This window comes from Bubalus kerabau, chromosome 3 (genome assembly GCF_029407905.1).
Source record: "Bubalus kerabau isolate K-KA32 ecotype Philippines breed swamp buffalo chromosome 3, PCC_UOA_SB_1v2, whole genome shotgun sequence".
NCBI classification, from domain to species: domain Eukaryota; kingdom Metazoa; phylum Chordata; class Mammalia; order Artiodactyla; family Bovidae; genus Bubalus; species Bubalus kerabau.
This window is the reverse complement of record NC_073626.1, coordinates 170,588,732-170,610,668: the sequence shown is the minus strand read 5'-3', so window position 1 is coordinate 170,610,668 and position 21,937 is coordinate 170,588,732. Positions and strand designations below refer to the sequence as shown.

Here is a 21,937-nt window from a genome sequence, read left to right as displayed (position 1 = left end):
ATAAGGAGTAGAATTTGTACAGAACACTGTATTTTTAAATATACAAGAGAATTTAAAAACATATGATGGGAAATGATATTAAATAAAGAGGAAGTAAGTGTTAGTATATTTAGTTATCAAGTCCTGCTTGCAAATTCATTCTAATGCTAACTGTTTTGCATTATCCATGGCTTCCTTGAGTGCCTACAATTATGCTTCTAACAGGAAAGATTATCAGTCAATGTCTGCTAAATCACTGATGAATAAGCAGTGAGGGAACCAACCGAATAAAAACAGAGTATGTGGCTGCTCCATTGTTTAGATGCTGTTGCCAGTCAATAGCTGCTTTACATTTTATCTGAGTAGCAGGATCTCCACTCTGTACAATCACTAATAGAGTGCAGCACATTTTACAGAAACAAATTGCTAAGATACATACCATTAGAGATGCTTCTTTCTTGTACTTCCCAGATGGAACTGAATATTGAACACCAGTGCCTCAATTAATCTCATGGTAATATGATGAAATATCTTTGGAAACTTTCCAGGCTGTTCATGTTGTAATATCTGGAAGTCAACTTTGAAGACTTCCTTTAAATCATTCTGATGTTCCTCTAATCTCAGGCAACAGTAGATCCACTAAAGTCGTTTACTTTGCAGTATGCTGTGTGTCACACTAAATAATATAGACAAAAGGTTAATTTTTCTCACCTTACTTAGTTTGCATTTTCCCTGGTAGGATTGCTGCTGCTGCTGCTAAGTTGCTTCAGTCGTGTCCGACTCTGTGTGACCCCATAGACGGCAGCCCACCAGGCTCCCCCGTCCCTGGGATTCTCCAGGCAAGAACACTGGAGTGGGTTGCCATTTCCTTCTCCAATGCATGAAACTGAAAAATGAAAGTGAAGTTGCTCAGTCGTGTCCAACTCTTCGCGACCCCATGGACTGCAGCCTACCAGCTCCTCCGTCCATGGGATTTTACAGGCAAGAGTACTGGAGTGGGTTGTCGTTGCCTTCTCCATAGGTAGTGGTTACCTGAATGGAAAATGGAAACGTTTTCATGTTGCTCTTTTTTTAAGAATTTTTCATTTCTGTATTGAATTTTGTCTTTGGCTTTAAAATGTTATAGGAGAGGAATAATCTGCAACTAGGTTCCTTGATAGTAACATTTTCTTCATATTATCCCTTAAAAAAAATTGAAGGATAACATTTTGAAGGCATTCTTTGCTTAGACCAATCATAATAGCTTCTTAATGCTATTAACAGCTTTAAAATCCCATCTAAAGAAAGAAATCCACAAAATCATCAACAACCTGGACTTGCTCATCTATTTTGGCCTTAGATTTTCTATCCTAAGCATCATGGCCAACAAATGTTTCTTCTTTGGAAAGGCTTTTCAGATCAAGGCATGCCAGGCTACTAACCAGAAATGGTGAGTGCTGAATTGTTTCATGTGTTGGAATACATCTAGAATTTGTTCTGCTACAAAAATGTCTCTGACTTGATCCAAAATGAAGACTATGCCCAGATAACTACTTTACAAGACAAGTAATTATGAAGGATATAATCATCGAAAAAGCAAGAGAGTTCCAGAGAAACATCTATTTCTGCTTTATTAACTATGCCAAAGCCTTTGACTGTGTGGCTCACAATAAACTGTGGAAAATTCTGAAAGAGATGGGAATACCAGACCACCTGACCTGCCTCTTGAGAAACCTATATGCAGGTCAGGAAGCAACAGTTAGAATTGGACATGGAACAACAGACTGGTTCCAAATAGGAAAAGGAGTACATCAAGGCTGTATATTGTCACCCTGCTTATTTAATTTCTATGCAGAGTACATCATGAGAAATGCTGGGCTGGAAGAAGCACAAGCTGGAATCAAGATTGCTGGGAGAAATATCAATAACCTCAGATATGCAGATGACACCACCCTTATGGCAGAAAGTGAAGAGGAACTAAAAAAACCTCTCGATGAAAGTGAAAGAGGAGAGTGAAAAAGTTGGCTTAAAGCTCAACATTCAGAAAACGAAGATCATGGCATCTGGTCCCATCACTTCATGGGAAATAGATGGGGAAACAGTGGAAACAGTGTCAGACTTTATTTTGGGGGGCTCAAAATCACTGCAGATGGTGATTGCAGCCATGAAATTAAAAGACACTTACTCCTTGGAAGGAAAGTTATGACCAACCTAGATAGCATATTCAAAAGCAGAGACATTACTTTGCCAACAAAGGTCCATCTAGTCAAGGCTATGGTCAAGGCTATGGTTTTTCCAGTAGTCATGTATGGATATGAGAGTTAGACTGTGAAGAAAGCTGAGTGCCGAAGAATTGATGCTTTTGAACTGTGGTGTTGGAGAAGACTCTTGAGAGTCCCTTGGACTGCAAGGAGATCCAACCAGTCCATTCTAAAGGAGATTCATCCTGGGTGTTCTTTGGAAGGAATGATGCTGAAGCTGAAACTCCAGTACTTTGGCCACCTCATGCAAAGAGTTGACTCATTGGAAAAGACTCTGATGCTGGGAGGGATTGGGAGCAAGAGGACAAGGGGACGACACAGGATGAGTTGGCTGGATGGCATCACTGACTCGATGGACGTGAGTCTGAGTGAACTCTGGGAGTTGGTGATGGACAGGGAGGCCTGGCGTGCTGCAATTCATGGGGTTGCAGAGTCGGACATGACTGAGTGACTGAACTGAACTCAACTGAAACAACAACCATGCTTGCTTCTCAGTATGCGTATTAAATTCATGAAACACCTACAAAGAAAGGCTTGTCCTGATGAAATGCTGACAGTTATGTTAGGGGAAGCACATTGACTGAAACTGCCACACTGGTCAGGCCCTTTAGTACCCATTCGCATGAGTTTTTTTTTTATGACAGGAGATCCTGGTAAGGAATACAGAACTAATAAGCCACCACCAACTGAAAGAGTTCAGGAAAGGTCAAAAGGAGATCCCGTGTGTCCGTCCACTTCCCAGAATCCCTCTCGTCTGCATCCATCTTGGCTGAGTGATGTGTGCACCACCAGGAAAGACTCTGAATTAGAATGATTAGCCAAAGACCACTCGGAAACTAATCCCATCACCATAAAACCCAAGACTGTGAGCCACGTGGAAGAGCAATTCTCCTGGGTTCCCTTACCCTACTGCTCTCCACCTGGGTGCCCTTTCCCAATAAAATCTCTTGCTTTGTCAGCACATGTGTCTCCTCGGACAATTCATTTCCGAGTGTTAGACAAGAGCCCAGTTTTGGGCTCTGGAAGGGGTCCCCCTTCCTGTAACAGTAAGGCCCCAAGATGGACTTGATGTGAAGTGAGGGAGGAGAGTTATGAAGTGATATTTGAGCTTATATCCTTCAGCTTTCACATGGATTACATTTTTCTTTACTAACCAAAATATGTATATAAACTTAGTATGTATTTTTAACAGTGCCTACTGTCTTGCTCAAATCAGTTATCATTTCAGCTCTGTTTTTTTCTTTTTTTTTTCCTATGTGCACTGAACTAGTTCTGTTGTGAGATTTATCACCCTCTTGCTTGGGAACTAATGATGTGTGAAGGACTTAACAGGCAAGCAGTATCTGATTCTCCTGAGGATAGTATGGTGAAATAAAAGCTGTTTTATTTTGGAAATCTGTTGCACTAAGTGAAATGACTGTGCCTAAGGTGTTTTGGGGTTTTTTGGTCACTTTAATCTATCACATAAATTAGTTTTCAGACACTTTAAGTTAGCACAAAAATAAACCTATCTGATCATGAAGGAGCACTGACTTTTAGGTGACCCTGAGATGCAGAAAAATACCAACTGAGTCCATGGACAGCAGCTTTGGAAGAGTCACAATCCCATTGGTATTTAAACATTCAGTGAAAAGGATGCAAAAAGTTACAAAACAGAAAATGATGGTCTGTGTGTGAGATTTCTGTAAAATACAAATGCATTTGTATAACTTAGGAATGTGCCAGGGCTTCCCTACTGGCTCAGTGGTAAAGAATTCACCTGCCAAAGCAGGAGATGGGGATTGGATCCCTGGGTTGGTAAGATCCCTTGGAGAAGGAAATGGCAATCTACTCTACTATTTTGCATAGGGGAATCCTATGGGTAGAGGAGCCTAGACAGCTACCGTCCATGGGGTTGCAGAGTCGGACATGACTTAGCGACTAAACAGCAACAAAGGGCTGTGTTGTCAGGTGGCTAATAAATCAGTCTTCTCACTTCTTTCGGTTCGAAAATGCCATCTGTTAAAATCACCTGCTCAGTCCTTCCTGACTGCCTACAGAAACAAAATAAAAACCAACACTTTACAACACTCAGAATTAGGATTGAGCATTAATTGGTTTCCAAAATCTTCAGGAAATTTACAATAGACACAAAAATGATGGTCTAGCAATTGGCACTAAATTGAGACATGCAATAGATGACCCCAGACAAGCGTCCAAACAGCATAATTTCATCTAGAAAAGAGAAAAGAATCTTGTGACCCACTGCTAATTTAGAATATACAACCTCTGCTGTTCAGGGTTTTCTATTTGTGGGACATAAAACGAATCCCACTCATAACTACCATCTTCAAAGAGGCCTTCACTGATGTCTTACCATCCTACTATATTTTCATACTTCTTTATTCTCTCACTATGTCATAAAACTACTCCACATGCTCCTCTAATTGCAATCCCCAAGACCCTTTACCCCCTTCATTCTCAGATGATGACCATCCTTCTTATTTCACAGAGAAAACAGAAACAGTGAGGAGAAACTTTCCACGTGTTTCCAACACAAAACTGACTGATCTATTCATATGTGTGTCCATTTTCTCTTCTTCCCCCTAAAGCATCAACTCTTCAACATTGAACTTGGTTCCAGATTCTCTCAGGAACCTGCTTTCGAAATTAGTCCTCAAATATCTCTCTGCATAAAATTCTCACCTGCATAAAAACATGCTTATGAACTTCCTAAGTACACACATCCACACACACAATGTCCCTTAATTTCATTTTTTCTCTGGTCACCATCACATTTTTACGCCCTTACTGAATGAACAAATCTTTGAATGTAATTGTTATAACTCCATATCCATGTGTTTCCTTTCATCCTCTCTCTTTTTTTTTAAGGTTGGAAAAATTAGTTTATGAAAAAAGCATTGAATATAATTAAACTGTAGTCCAGAGTTAGATACAATTTAATAAAATAATAGTTCAATTTCAAAATAAAAGTTATTGTAGGTGAGACCATGAAATTTCCTAACACGTGATTTTAATACATTATGCTAAATTTTCTAAAACAACTCAGAGGAACTGATATTTACAGTAAATGGAGTATTTATGAAAAATCTGGTGTCAGCTATATTATATATATGTATATATAGAACCCAAGATTATTTGAACTAGGAAACAGATGTTGTATATCTCAACAGCAGTACTGGAATGCAGAGTTTAAGACTGGGATTTACACCATGGGATTTAGAAAAGGAGCAGACATCTTGTTTTCAAAACCTGAAGTTTTTCTCAAGACCAAAATCAACATTGTAACTGCCACAGACAGGAAAAAGGGAAGCTTTGCTCACTTTAATTGTTCATCTGCCTCAGAAAGTCCAGTATCCCTGAGACGGGAACCACTGCAATAAGAAGAGAGTGAATAGGTTCTCCCAGAGGAGGATTGTTGCTTAATTATGCCTCCTGCCCTGGAACCAGGAGCAAACTTTGTGTTTCCCAACCTAATGCTTGGCAGCACCAAGACATTTCAGTAATGGTTCATCAAAAACCCAGAATTCTCCATCTTCATGAAACAACTTTGTCTCCCATTGAATTTCCTTTTCCTTCCTTTCTCAGGCTTCTGCTCTTTGTCTTTCTTCAAGTCTATGCTTGGCTTCAGATGCTGCATCAATGTCTCTGATTTTTAAGTTGAAAGTGACATCCTTCCAAAGGCAGTGGGATTCATACTCTTTCTGATCTTCCAGCTTCCTCACTTTCTTCTTGATTATATGCGACTTCTTGGTATCTATAAAAACTGTATTTCCCCCTGTTGAGTATTTTGCATACATTACACCATTCCGTTCCCCTTCAATTGAGCAGGAAGACTTGTCATTTGGGAAAAAAATTTCAGTGGTAATTTTGTGCTTCTTGCCCCCATAGAAAGGTTTAGTGTGGAAGATGATGTTTGCACTATAGCCAGATTTGGAACAACTAATATTGCATTCTCCACCTAGTTCCACACAGGGTACTGTAAGGATAGACCTGCTGTAAACATTGGGGAATGTGAGAATGTAACATTCATCATGCTCTAGACATGAGACACAGCCCTGCCCTATGTTGTGCACCCCAGTTGACATCCTGAGGAATTTTGATTTGGTCCAGATATGAGCATTGGATTGTATCTTTTTATTAAAATACTCAGCATAAAAGGCTGAAATGGGTGGATAATGAGAAATCTGCTCAGCCACGAATGTTACACTATTCTTGGAAACCCAGGGAACTGGACCTTCTGAAACTAGCCCAACATTCTCTTCAGTATCATTTGATAATGTCCAGTGACACTGAAAGATTTCACCCAAAATGGGGTTGTATGGCTTTTTGGCAACTGATCCTCTCCTTCCTGCATGAAAGGCTGAGAAATACCATTTCACAACCTGAACCATTCAGTCTCTGCCATCCTTCTGGTCACTAATACTCACAAGTAGATCCGGATGTGCAAAAGTCTGTGTACATTTCTAAAAGAGATCTTCTTTCAAAAATAAATGTTGAAAGAACTACCTTCATAAGATCCATTCCAAGTCTAACTTGTGACAGCAGATGCATGATAACACTCTTGTGCTTTTCCATCGACTCTGCCTCCCCTTGGTCATTTCTATAATCATGTGAATCAAAAAGGTCAGCATCGCTTGTTCCATTGGACATGGAAGAATTAAGTGATTTGTGGTATCTAGGAATTTTAGACTGTTTCCTGAGCCACTGTGTGTCAAGACTGAGGCAGATGCAGGCAGATCTATTAAGCGCTTTGGGGATGAGCCACTCTGAAGGAATTCATCTGCATCATAGAATTCATCTTCACTGCTAGAGTAAGAGAACTCTGGGACTGTGTTTGGAGACAAGTTGACATGGCTTGGAGACGTCACACTGCTACTAGGTGGTGAGTGGCCACTGTCTGTACTATTTGGTGTTGGAGTCTGATGATGTCCCAAGGTTGCTAATACAGGTCCAACTGGTACAGAAGATGGATGCTGCTCTGAATCACACAACTCAGAGTAGGTTCTGGAGGTAAGACAGTCTGGAAAGGCACTGTGTTGACCACAGGTTCCAAGGGACCAGGTTGATATATTGCATCCACAGGATTCATAGTGCTTTTAGCAATCTGCAGCAATACAATGCAGTGTTTAATTGATTCTACCAAGCTATTTGTTGTCTCTTTGAGGGTTTAAGTTTTCTTTCTCTGTTCATCATCTCTGTAGTTTTGAAGTTTGTCATCAAAAAGCTTCAACTAACAAGATTTGTAGATAAGCATAAGCTTCTATAAATTTGTTATCAAAGTCTTGGAGACTAGGAACAAATCCTGAATCCAGACTCCCAGGTGGTGACGGGATGGAGGCAGGGAGAGAATCTCACACTCGCGCCCACAGCCTAGGCAAGCAGCAGGGTCCCTGGGAACTCAGGGATGGGAGCCGGCCCCTCTCCCAGACCCTGTGGGTCTACTCATTCCACAAGTGACCAGCAAGAAAGCCATTCGCCAAGACCCCTGCTCTCTGTGCCTCCAGGGGAGGAAGCCGAGGACCACTTCCGAGCACCCCTCTTTGCCGCCCTCAGCCAAATCACCGCTGTGGTGCAGTTGGTCTCATCAAGTCTCCTTTCATCCTCTCTTGATTGCACTTTTATTAGCCTTTAGTTTTCATCACTCCAGCAAAATTAATTTTGTACAGGTTACCAATAGTTCCATATTGCTGAAGACAATAATTAATTCTCACTACTGATATTACTCATTTTAATTATTATGCACACTATGAAAAAGCCTCAAAAAAAAAAAAAGAAAAGAAAAGAAAAAGCCTCACCATATGTTAAAATTTACAAATCTGCAAATATATAAAATTTGACAGAACTAAAAGGAGCAATAGACCAATTTGTGTTATACTGGGAGATTTTACCATACCTCTCTCTGTAACTGGGAGTTCAAGTAGAAAAAGAAAATCAAGAAATGGTATTTAAAATTTGAACATCTCCATTCATAAATGTAAACCAATTGAAATTGTATAGTGTGAAATACAGATTATTTTCAAGTGCACAAGTGATATTTACCAACATCATACAATAATGCTCAATAAAATAAATCTCAATAGAATGTTATAGTAATTCCAACTTTGGGGCTTCCCAGGTGGAGCTAGTGGTAAATAACACGCTTGCCATTGCAGGAGACGTAAGAGATCCTAGCATTGGGAAGATCCCCTGGAGAAGGAAATGACAACCCTCTCCAGTATTCATGCCTGGATAATCCCATGGACAAAGGAACCTGGCAGGCTACAGTACATGGGGTCGCAAAGAGTCGGACATGACTGAAATGATTTAACATGTATGCACATTTTCATGCCACAGAAAAATTAGGAAATCAATTTTAAAAAGATATCTTAAAACATCAAACTTTGAACCCTAAGAAATACACATCTAGACATCTTTGGATTGGAAGAAGCAATTAAATGCGAGGCTTCCCTGGTGGCTCAGACAGTGAAGAATCTGCCTGAAATGCAGAAGACCAAGTTTTGGTTCCTGGGTCAGGAAGATCTGCTGGAGAAGGAAATGACAATCCACTTCAGTATTCTTGCCTGGAGAATCCCATGGACAGAGGAACCTGGTGGGCTTCAGTGCATGGGCTAAAAAAGAGTCAGACACAACTGAGTGATTAACTAAATGGAATTTAGAAAATGTTTAGCATAAATAATTATTAGAAAGATGTAGAATGCAACTAAACAATGCTGAGGAAGGTGGCTCAGATATAAAATAAGAAAGAAGAAGGCTAAAAAAAAAAAAATAATGGTCTAAGTAGCCATCTCAAGAACTTAGGGGGAAAAAAAAAAAAAAAGAGCAAATTAACCCAAAGAATGTAAACAGTAGGAAAAAAAATAAAGATAAGAGCAGAAACTGGTAAAGAAAACAAATGCACAATGAATAAAATTAACAAATCCATAATATTAAATTTTAAAAATACTAATACATTTCATAAGTCTCTGGAAAGGCTAATCTAAAAAGAAGTAGAGAGAAGAAAGGAGATAGAAAAAAAGGGAGAGGAGAGAGTGCTTGGATGGAGAGAAAGTGATAGCTTAATTATTAGTGTTGGAAATATAAAAGAAGATATATTAACCTACATACGTACAGAAGTGATTTAAAACAGTTGAGCATAATATTGACAACTATATGTCAATATGTTAAAAAACTTTGATAAAATGCTTAAATCCCCAGAGAAACATAACAGCAGTAGAGTCCTAAAATAAATAAACATATGAATAAAACTTTACATATAAAAAAAATTTGATTCTGAAATTAAATATCATGTCATAAGATCTGAGTAAATTGCATCTAGCAATGTATAAAAAAAATATCAATACATCATGACAAAGTGATTATTCACAAAATGCAAAGCCAGCTTAACACCTTAAAATCTAATGTTATTTTTCACATTAACTCAATAAAAAGAAAAGCCTTGCAATCATCTGAAAAGGTATAGAAATTCATTTATATTCCCCAGAAAAGCTCTTAACACACTAGGAATAAAAGATTGCTTTCTAATCTAATAAAGAATATCTAGGAAATTCTATAGCAAATATCATACTTAATGATGAAGTATTTAAAAATTTCCTATGAGACTGAAAATGTTACCTTATCACCACTTGTATTTAACATCATTTTAAACGTCCTTGCTGTAGCACGTATGTGCATGCTAAGTTGCTTCAGTCATGTCCAACTCTTTGTGACCCTATGGACTGTAGTCCACCAGGCTCCTCTGTCCTTGGGATTTTCCAGGTAAGAATACTGGACTGGGTTGCCATTTCCTTCTCTAGAAGATCTTCCTGACTCAGGTATCAAACCTGTGTCTCTTCTCTCTCCTGTGTTGGCAGGTGGGTTCTTTACCCCTAGGGCCACCTGGGATGCCCCCCTTGTGGTAGTATAATGTTATAAAATGAAATAAGATTTATGGTTATTGGAAGTTCAGTTCAGTTCAGTCACTTGATTGTGTCCAACTCTTTGTGACTCCAGGGACTGGAACGTGCCAGGCTTCCCTATCCATCACCAACTCCCAGAGATTGCTCAAACTCATGTCCATTGAGTCAGTGATGCCATCCAACCATTTCATCCTCTGTCTTCCCCTTCTCCTCCTGCCTTCAATCTTTCCCAGCATCAGGGTCTTTTCAAATGAGTTAGTTCTTTGCATCAGGTGGCCAAGGTATTGGAGTTTCAGCTTCAACATCAGTCCTTCCAATGAACACCCAGGACTGATCTCCTTTAGGATGGACTGGTTGGATCTCTTTGCAGTCCAGGGGAATCTCAAGAGTCTTCTTCAACACCGCAGTTCAAAAGCATCAATTCTTTGACACTCAGCTTTCTTTATAGTCCAACTCTCACATCCATATATGACTACTAGAAAAACCATACCCTTGATTAGATGGACTTTTGCTGGCAAACCTTGTGTGCCCTAGGAACCAGGAGAAAGGAGCAGTGATCCCACAAGAGACTGACCCAGACTTACCCGTGAGTGTCCAGGAGACTCTGGCAGAGGCGTGGGTTGCTGGTGGCCTGCTGCAGGGTTGGGGCACTGAGTGTAGCAGGGCCTGCATGGGGCCTTTTGAAGGAGGTCCCCATTATCTTCATTGCCTCCACCATAGTTTGGCCTCAGGTCAAACAACAGGGAGGGAACACAACCCCTCCCATCACAAAAAATTGGATTAAAGATTTACCGCCCATCAGAACAAAACCCAGTTTCCCCCTCAGTCAGTCTTTCCCATCAGGAAGCTTCCATAAGCTTCTTATCCTTATCCATCAGAGGGCAGACAGAATGAAAACCACAATCACAGAAAACTAACCAATCTGGCCACTTGGACCACAACCTTGTCTAACTCAGTGAAACAATGAGCTATGCTGTGTTGGGCCACCCAAGAAGGTCAGGTCATGGTGGAGAGTTCTGACAAAACATGGTCCCCTGGAGAAAGAAGTGGTAAAACACTCCAATGTTCTTTCCCTGATAATCCCATGAACAGTACGGTTATTAGAAAGGAAGCAATAATTTGAAGACTAATAACTGAGTAGTTAGAAAATCAAAAGATTAATCTATTAAAATTAATACGTGAATTTAGCAATATATCTAATATCAACTAGAGTCTGCCTGAAATCCTGTGGAGCAGCAGGAGACTCAGGTTTGATCCTGGGGTCCAGAAGATCATGTGCAGTAGAAGATGGCAACCCACTCCAGGATTCTTACCTGGGAAATCCCATGGACAGGGGAGCCTGGCGGGCTACAGTCCACTGGGTCACAAAGAGTCGGACATGACTAAGCAACTGAGCCAACAACAGCAGCTAATATCAATACATAAAAATCACTTGTATTCCTGCACTTGTATCACTTGTATTCCTGCACACCAGCAAAAATACCAAATAAAATATTCAAATAGTACCCTTTAAGCAGCATCAAAAAATTATCACATATCTAGGAATACATATAATGAAAGAGTTCTACTTTGTCTAACATATAAAAGCTAGAAAGGCTGTCTGTCCCCAACTAACAATAAGAAAAAGTCAGATAAATGACATTACAACTTTCTGGAAGCCTGCAGAGAGCTGAGGTCACAGAGTAACAAGGCAGCATGGATTCCAGTGAGGCACAAGTTCCCCTAGAGGAAGGAGAGTTGGCTGGCTCCCCTATGGCCGGGCTGGGAGTATGGCCATCATGCAAGAAGCAGGTTAGAAGAAATCTGCTAACTCATTGCTACCAAGGCAATGTTAGAAGAAAGAAAAGACAGGAAATCCCCATACCTCTCATTGGTGATCTCTTGCAGCTGAGAAAGGCAGGAGCATCTCTCTTGAACAAGAAATTCCACAGATACAATTAGGAGCATGACTGACATGAAGAGGGAAAGTTAAAACACACACATTCCCACTTACACACAGGCAAGGCCATGAACAAAGAAGAAAAGGACATCTAAAGGCTGTAGAACAATGAGAAATGATGCATCACACATGTAATTGGTGTCCTAGAAGCAGGAAATAGACAAAATAAGGCCCTGGAAATTAAATAGCTAGCAGTGAAGATCCATGATTGCTGAGAGAAGGGAAACAAATGTGATGAGCCCTCCTGTTGGCACAGTTTCTGTCTGCTAGAGTTTCAAGATCACAGGATGGATCTGGACTGCTGGAGACAGAGGTGAGTATACTTCATAGGGCAAAACCCTGAAGAGGAGAAAACTGCATAGACAGGAAGCTTAAGAATCCGAGGCAGGTTCTGGGGGGGTCTCAGAACAGATCAGCACATGTGAGGAAGCTAATCAAATCTGGAAGAAGAAACAGCAGACATTCCTGGGGTTTCTCCCAGGACTTTCTTACTATACTATGCTATCTTGACAGCCCATGGAGATGGCTGCTTTGTGTCTGAGTTCTATTCCACTTACTAGGGAGTGAGCTGGGAAGAACCCTCAGGTGAGAAAACCATTTAAATGTGAATCTCACCCCCTGGCTTTCCCTTCTTTCTTGATTTGTGACCCTTCTGATCTCTGCCCTCCCTTCATCACTCTCTAGTACTTTCAAATTTGCTTTTTACCTTTTGTCTAAAGGATGTTATTTTTGTCAGCACTGGGGTTGATTTGACATGTTACTCTGTCGTTATGGAATCTCTATGTCCTCGCAGTTGTAAATGCTCAAAGCACAGATTGAATATGTTTTCTGCCATTAGACTGGTCTTGCCAAGTTATTTATTGTCAAGTGACTTAATCAAGTTGGCACACAGTGGCACATCCATTGTTGTCATTCTTTTGCTTGTTTTTAGGCAGCTTTAAATAAACAACTGGGAATAACTCAAGGACTGTCTCTAATTTAAAAGCCCTTAGCCAACATTAGGGCTTCCCCAGTGGCTCAGTTGTAAAGAATCCACCTGCAACGCAGGGTTCAGTCCCTGGGTTGGGAAGATCCCCTGGAGGAAGAAATGGCAATCCACTCCAGTATTCTTGCCTGGAGAATCCCATGAACAGAGGAACCTGGTGGGCTACAGTCCATGGGCTCACAAAGACATGATTGAGCACACATTTTCCCAACTGTGTCAATACTGAATGAAAATTTGACTGCATTCATTGTTGGCAAGAGCTGAAGTTTTTATATTTTTGGGAAAACTGTTGGGAGAATTTTCTAACAAGTCAATGCTTCCAGCAAGTATGCTTCATCTGTTCTGGAAATTTCCTATCTGAAAAATAAGAGACACATCTATATCCTCACCTTTTCCAGTCACATAAAAATATCCAAATTCTTTTGTATGTACAAAAATAACACATAAAGCTAGATGAGAAATTCATTTACTTACTTTGTATACCTTATGTACCAGATCTGCATCAGGAACCACAGTAAAACTTACAATGTATTTATATCTATGTCTTCTTAATTAAGAATATCACTTTAGATATCCAGGATTTCATTATTGTTAACTGATTGTACAGCTATCATAAACTTTCATATTAAACAACCCTTTTTTATTAAAAGAACCCTTCCATACATATGAAAATTCATTGTGAAATCTACAAATACAAAATTTTTTTTAAGTTGTAAGATTTTTATGTTTTCACTGAGTTAGGAATAAAAATGTAATAAGATCAGGCTTCCCAGGTGGCTCTAGTGGTAAAGAATCTGCCCGCCAATGCAGGAGACATGGGTTCAATCCCCGGTCCAGGAAGATCCTTGGAGTAGGAAATGGTGACCCACTCCAGTACTCCTGCATGGAAAAATTCCATGGACAGAGGAGGCTAGCTGGCTACAGTTCATGGAGTCACAAAGAGTCAGACGTGGCTGAGTGGCTGAGCACACACACATTGTTGTATTCATCTAGATTCAAATTCCAATGTAGACAAAATACACTGTAACCTGCAGTTAAAAAACAAAAATTGAAAGACCAAAACTGGAAAGCTGAAGATAGGCACTAGCATTATTACGTATTTTTTAGACATTTTGGGTAATTTTAAGATAAACTTATTTTGGCCGAGTATGACCCCTCTCAGACTTCTGAGCTCCAGAATATTAAGATAATAATTCTATGTTATTGTAAGCCAGTGAATTTGTGATTACTTTCTATTACAGGAGCAATGGAAAATTAATGCACTCTACTTCCAGAGTAAGCTATAGAAAAAAAATTCACAATATAAAAAAGGCAGTGAAAAGGACTGATAGGTTTACTTAATCTGATTTTTCAGAAGTATTTAAAGAAGTCAAGTAGTTCAGACTTCAAGCTAGTTTTATTTTTTCCTTGCTGATAAATTTATTTTATTGTTGCATTTTCCTATGATTAAGAGATCAGGTGACCTTAATTTCTGGAAGACAAGATTCCTGAAGGAGTCTTGATTTCAATACTAGAAAGGAACAAAACAAGACTTTGATCTTGGTAGTGGTTAATATATTTATTTTCCATTTGGTTATAGCTTGCTTCTCCAAGTACACTGGCTCTGTGAAATCACTTAGCAACTTTAAATGAAGTATGAAATAACACTGAGATTGGCCAGCTGCGCTCACTTGGGTAGGAGAGAATAGACTTTGAACTGCTGTTTGCTGTGCTACAAAATGAAAACTTTCACATGAAATGCAGCTGTCGGTTCCAGTAGAAATACGGAAACTTTGAGGTAAATACACTTAATATAAAAGATGCGGTTTATAAACTCCACCGATTCTAAGGTGCAACATACAGTCAAATATTTAGACCAGGTTTTGATTGACCCACAATGGCAGCAGCTGGATTTAAATAAATTATTTAAATAAATTCTGCACCTTTCTCATGCAACTGAGAACCATGGGGACAGTTTAGTTTGTAATGGTAGAGACTGCTGATTCCTTTACTTTTTTTTTTTTTTAAACAGAATCACAATTTTGCTCATATGTTTCAGAGGAACATGGCTCCATCCCAGCCCCAGGAGAAGCCTCTAATTAGTTTAAACCAACCCTCCCATTATTTCTCTGGTAACTATTTTTGGTCCAGGAATAGCCTCCTAACGTAAGTTAGCCATTATATGCCGTTCATCCCTGATTGCCACTGGAGGTTTATTGTGACAGCAAGAGGGACCAGCTCTAGACAAAACCGACTAAAATGATAGCACAGCTGGAAAATGGAAAAATAACCAAGTTGAAAAACAAAACAAAACCTTGATGCCCATTCCACTGAACTGATTGTGTGTGGAAATTATATCATCACTTAGGCCATTTTTAGCCTGTTTTTCTTTTACTTGCAGGTGCTGTTAGGATGCTAATGAATGCTAAGATATCTACCTATTTTCCACTAACATTGGCTCTCAGTATGTTAATCTGAGTCCTCTAATAGTTAGGATAGTCTCCCAACTTTTTTGTTGGACAAACCAGTTTCTCAATGCATCTCAAGCATCACTAACATACCTGTAAGCTTCATAAAACCTTCTTGGCTCAGTTGTGACCTGGTTTAGCATACGAAAACCTAGTTGTGAATTTGCGCCTCACTTCTGACTCCCTAAATGTGGTCAACAAAACAATGCCTCCCCAAAGATGTCCATGACTTATTCCCTGAAATATGTGCTTGTGTTACTTTACATGGCGAAAGGGAATTTTCAGCTGTAATTAAGGGAAGGGTCTAGAGACAGGGGGGAGGATCCTCTGGAGGAGGGCATGGCAGCCCACTTCAGTATTCTTGTCTGGAGAATCCCATGGACAGAAGAGCCTGGTGGCCTCAGTCCATGGGGTCAGAAAGAGTCAGACACAACTGAAGTGACTTAGCACACACACGCACTTGTGATGGGAAGATCATTCTGGATTATCCTGGCAAACCTGATGTAATTATAAGGATCCTCATAAGTGAAAGGAAGAGGAAGAAGAATCAGGGTCAGAGAAGATGTAATGATGGAAGCAGAAGTTTAAGTGATAAGAGAAAGGGGCCATGGACCAAGGATGCAAGTGGCCTTCAAAGGATGGGAAAGGCAAAGAAATAGATTCCATTCTACAGCCTCCAGAAGCAACTCAGCACTTTTTGATGCCTTGATTTTAGTCTGGAAATACCTATTTAAGATTTCTGACCTCCAGAGTGATGAGATAACAAGTTCATATCAAGTCACTAAATATGTAATAATTAGGAAACAAATACACCAAGTTTCATTGCTATTTCAGGTCCACAAGCATGGCTCTGCTTGGTCTTCTGGAGTGAGTGCACCAGAACACAGCTGTGCTGTGTTCTTTTTTCCTGAAAATCTTCATGAAGACCAGAAATTCAGAGGATCCTTCAGAATTTTCCTCCTACAGATTCTGTCCCAGGAGTACAGAGTACTCTGAGCTACTCTCCATCACCCACTGGTGGAGGCTGGCTCAGTGACTTCTCTATTCCTCTGTATTTAGCAGTTAAGTCAAGTCTGGCTCTTTGTGACTCCATGGACTGCAGCCCGCCAGGCTTCTCTGTCCTTCACTATCTTCCGGAGTTTGCTCAAACTCATGTCCATTGAGTCAGTGATGCCATCCATCTCATCCACTGTCACCCCCTTCTCCTCCTGACTTCAATCTTTTCCAGCATCAGGGTCTTTACCAATGAGTCGGCTCTTTGCATCAGGTGAGGTGATATCAAAATAGCACAATTAAGCTTTTAGTTTAAAAATAGGGTGTTATTATCCACAAACCCTTCTGGGTGAAATACATATGCCACAGAGAACTGTTTCTCTTGCATCTCAGAAGTAAATTATTCCTTAAAAATAGTTTGTCTAAAGTTTGCTGTGATAGAAATGCCATTTTTATGATTGTTATAAAAAAATTACCATTGAAAAATAGGTCACTATCTTTGGCTGCTGCAAGTTACTGTTTGCTTCTTTGGACTTCAAAGCTTCACAGTATGATTTTTCTGTTTTTTTTTTTTTTTTTTTTTCTTTCTGATGGGAGTCAGAAATTAGTAATTTGTAAGTGATGTATATTTTTAAACTGAAAATTTAAACATATGCTACAATTTGACTTTATTTTTCCCTGATATTTTTCTATTAGGTTATAAAAACTGAACTCTTTTCTGTTATATATTTTAAAAGCTTTATTTCTATTCATGACAATAAACAAGATTTTTCCATTTCATTTGAAATGCGGACAAAGATTAGGAAAACCTAAATATAAAATTACCTCCCTAAACAATCTTCACTGTACCCACCAGATTACATCTTTTCATATTCTGGAACAGAGAAGGCAATGGCAACCCACTCCAGTACTCTTGCCTGGAAAATCCCGTGGACGGGGAAGCCTGGTGGGCTGCCATCTATGGGGTCGCACAGAGTTGGACACGACTGAAGTGACTTAGCAATAGCAATAGCAATATTCTGGAACATTATGTCTAGGCATACTGTATCATTATTCTTCTGTATCATTATTCCAAAAATTATTTCTCGGAACTTTGTTAAAATATATCCAAATGTAAAGTTATACTTCTTACCAGGAACCACACCTACATTCTTTTCCTTTTATTTTTTTAAACAAAATGGTGTTCAATCTAAATTGTAAGATATTTAAATTTACTGGGATAAATGATCCATCTCCTTTCTCAACTTTGACCTTGATCATCAATATTTCTGTTTATTCATATCAAGCATAACCATGTGAAATTATTATGGACTCTTAGTTCTAGCTTCCTATTTCCATATGAATCACCTAGCAGCTCTCTCCCCAGCAGACTAATCTGGGCAACCAGATTTAAAGAGGAAATGATAGAACGATGATAAAATAGATGAACAACGTTTAAACAATAACTATAATAACAAAATTCCCTGAGATCTATAAAAATTTATAGTTAGCCCAGTCTTTTCCATCCACACTTCATTAGATACTCATAATAACCCTATAAAACAAACAATTGGTCATTACTGTTTCATTTAACACATGGAGACAGAGGCTCAGAATGGTTAATGGCTTGTGCCTGAGGTCATAATATTAGCAAAAGATAGAGCCAGGACCAGTGCTCATTAATTTTTGAACACCTACCCACATTCTTTCTGGTATTTTCAGGGGGAAATAATTCTCAGGCTATAAAGAAAAGCATAGAAATAATTCAAGGCTATGGAGAAACCCAGCTACAATCCATCTGAGTAAAAAGCATGATGAAAAAAAATGTCTTGTTATGCAACCCTTAAAAAAATGAAGTTGGGATATTTTGAGTAAAGCCTCAGGGTTAACCCTAAGTCTAAGAAAACCACACTTTAAGTAGCAGCAGGCACTGAGAACAATGGCCAGAGCCACCAACACAAAGATGCATTTCACAGGGGCGCAGTATGGGACCTCTGTTTTCAACACTGGCTCCTCCAAACCACCCCCCCCCCCACATCCAAAATGACTCTTGCTCTTCTCAGAATCCCACAACACACAGCATTCCTCTCAGGGCAGTCATTCGCTCCACCTCACTGGCTTGTCACTGGCCTCACCTCTGAATTGTGTGTTGAACTTTTGAAACTATAAATAAGCCTGGTATCCACGGTATATCACCTAAATCAGTTTTCCTGATTCCTGTTCCAAGAGGCAAACTCTCCACTCCTTTACAAGCCTTATCTGTTCTTTACCTGCAGATAATCAGATAACCTGCTACTACTGTATCTGTGGGCTTCCCTCATGGTTCAGATGGTAAAGAATCCACCCACAATGTGGGAGACCTGGGTTTGATCCCCGGGTTGGGAAGATTCCCTGGAGGAGATTTTGGCAACCCACTCCAGTTCTCCTGCCTAGAGAATCCCCATGGACAGAGCACAACAGTGCTGTTTCCCTGTGGCCCTGTGGTAAAGAATCCTCCTGTGATGTGGGAGACATAGATTCAATCCCTGGGTCAGGAATATCCCCTGGAGGAGGAAATGGAAACACACTCCAGTATTTTTTTCCTGGAAAAATCCCATGAACAGAGGAGCCTTGTGGGTTACAGTCCATGGGCTGGAAAAGAGTCAGACAGGAGTGAGCGTTTACACACACACATGCACTATATCTGCTGAGTTTAGGACTGAGCCATATCCATTGGTTTGTGTATACTATTGGCCTCTTGAATCACCTCTACATTCCCCTCTTATCTTCAGTATAATAATGCACGTTATTTCAGTGAGTAAATCAATATTCAGTGTTTGTATTATTATTATACCATATAGACGTTAGCTATGGTTTTTCCAGCAGTCATGTATGGATGTGAGAGTTGGACTATAAAGAAAGCTGAACACTGAAGAATTGGTGTTTTGAACTGTGGTGTTGGAGAAGACTCTTGAGAGTCCCTTGGACTGCAAGGAGATCCAACCAGTCCATCCTAAAGGAAATCAGTCCTGAATATTCATTGGAAAGACTCATGCTGAAGCTGAAACTCCAATACTTTGGCAACCTGATGTGAAGAACTGACTCATTTGAAAAGACCCTGATGCTGGGAAAGATTGAAGGCAGGAGGAGAAAGGGACAACAGATGATGAGATGGTTAGATGGCATCACCAACTCGATAGACATGAGCTTGAGTAAGCTCCAAGAGCTGGTGATGGACAGGGAAGCCTGGCGTACCACAGTCCATGGGGTCACAAAGAGTCAGACGTGACTGAGTGACTGAACTGACCTGAGACATTATTATGTTCTATAATAATACAGCCTCCCAGGTGGCTCCATGTTAAAGAACCCACCAGGTAATGCAGGAGATGCAGGTTCAATCCTTGGTGGGGAAAACCCCTTGGAGAATGAAATGACAATCCACTCCAGTATACTTGTCTGGGAAATCTCATGAACAGAAGAGCCTGTCAGCCCATAGGGTCACAAAAGAATCAGATACAATTGAGCGACTAAGCAACAACAGACATTATTAAAAGATAAGCTGTGCTGCTGTATGCTAAGTCATTTCAGTTGTGTCCAACTCTTTGAGACCCCCATGGACTGTAGTCCTCCTGGCTTCTCTTCCCAGGGAGATTCTCCAGGCAAGAATACAGGAGTGGGTTGTCATGTCCTCCTCCAGGGGATCTTCCCAAAAGACAAGCTACTAATTCTAAATTAATGTGCATTTTTAGATTGCTTTTTGATGTTAACAGTTGCCTTTTTTGGTTATTTGGCTTTATATATGCATATATATTTTATGCACATATGTATATATTTCTTTTACTTCATATTTATATGTGTGAATAGGTATATGCGTATATTAATTCTTAATTCAGTTACAAATATAACAGCTCAAGTCAAGTCTTATAACCAAACACATCAGGTTAGCTATGCATTCATTCCCTTTTTGGAGACAACTCTTCTGGGCCCTGTGGTCCTTCTGCTTCATGACAGTCTGTTTGTTCTCACACCTGCCACACATGTGCATGTACATGTGATCCTGTCTGTGTTACCTTTCTGTCTTTCTCTGTCTTGATTGATACTACACTTTCAGTGAACATTCTTCCTATGGCTTTTGAGAAGGGCCATTACATCTGAATATTTTTTAGTCTACTTTCATATTTGATAGATCCCATTTGCACTCAGATGGGAATTCTATGGTGACTCAGATGCTAAAAAGAAAAATCCACCTTCAGTGCAGGAGACCTGGGTTTGATCCCTGGGTTGGGAAGATTCCCTGAAGGAGGAAATGGCAACCCACTCCAATATTCTTGCCTGGAAAATTCCACGGACAGAGGAGCCTGGCGGGCTACAGTCCATGGGGTCACAAAGAGTTGGACACGACTGAGCTAAGCAGTACGTCAAGGCTGTATATTGTCACCCTGCTTATTTAACTTATATGCAGAGTACATCATGAGAAACGCTGGACTGGAAGAAACACAAGCTGGAATCAAGATTGCAGGGAGAAATATCAAGAACCTCAGATATGCAGATGACACCACCCTTATGGCAGAAAGTGAAGAAGAACAAAAGAGCCTCTTGATGAAAGTGAAAGAGGAGAGTGAAAATGTTGGCTTAAAGCTCAACATTCAGAAAACTAAGATCATGGTATCTGGTCCCATCACTTCATGGGAAATAGATGGGGAAACAATGTCAGACTTTATTTTTGGGGGCTCCAAAATCACTGCAGATGGTGATTGCAGCCATGAAATTAAAAGATGCTTTTTCCTCGGAAGGAAAGTTATGACCAACCTAGATAGCATATTCAAAAGCAGAGACATTACTTTGCCAACAAAGGTCCATCTAGTCAAGGCTATGGTTTTTCCAGTAGTCATGTATGGATGTGAGAGTTGGACTGTGAAGAAAGCTGAGTGCTGAAGAATTGATGCTTTTTAACTGTGGTGTAGGAGAAGATTCTTGAGAGTCCCTTGGACTGCAAGGAGATCCAACCAGTCCATTCTAAAGGAGATCAGTCCTGGGCATTCTTTGGAAGGACTGATGCTAAAGCTGAAACTCCAATACTTTGGCCACCTCATGTGAAGAGTTGACTCATTGGAAAAGACTCTGATGCTGGGAGGGATTGGGAGAAAGAGGAGAAGGGGATGACAGAGGATGAGATGGCTGGATGGCATCACCGACTCGATGGATGTGAGTTTGAGTGAACTCTGGGTGTTGGTGATGGACAGGTAGGCCTGGCATGCTGCAATTCATGGGGTCACAAAGAGTCGGACACGACTGAGCAACTGAACTGAACTGAGCTACTAACACTTAGACTGGGATATAAGTCTAAGTTAGAAATAATTTCTTCTATTTTGAAAGCATTGTTTCTTCATCATTTGTTAACCTGCTGCTATTTAGAAGTCTGATGTCATCAGATGCCCAATCTTATGAAAGTTACCAATACTTTCTCTGAAATTTGAAACTTTTTGTATCAGATGTCA

At 40.0% G+C, this 21,937-nt stretch overlaps 1 pseudogene; it reads right to left on the bottom strand.

Moving 5' to 3' along the window:
- Positions 1-5,382: 5,382 nt before the first annotated feature.
- Positions 5,383-7,695, bottom strand: LOC129647337 (oxysterol-binding protein-related protein 9-like; annotated as a pseudogene).
- Between the last annotated feature and the right edge of the window lie 14,242 nt (positions 7,696-21,937).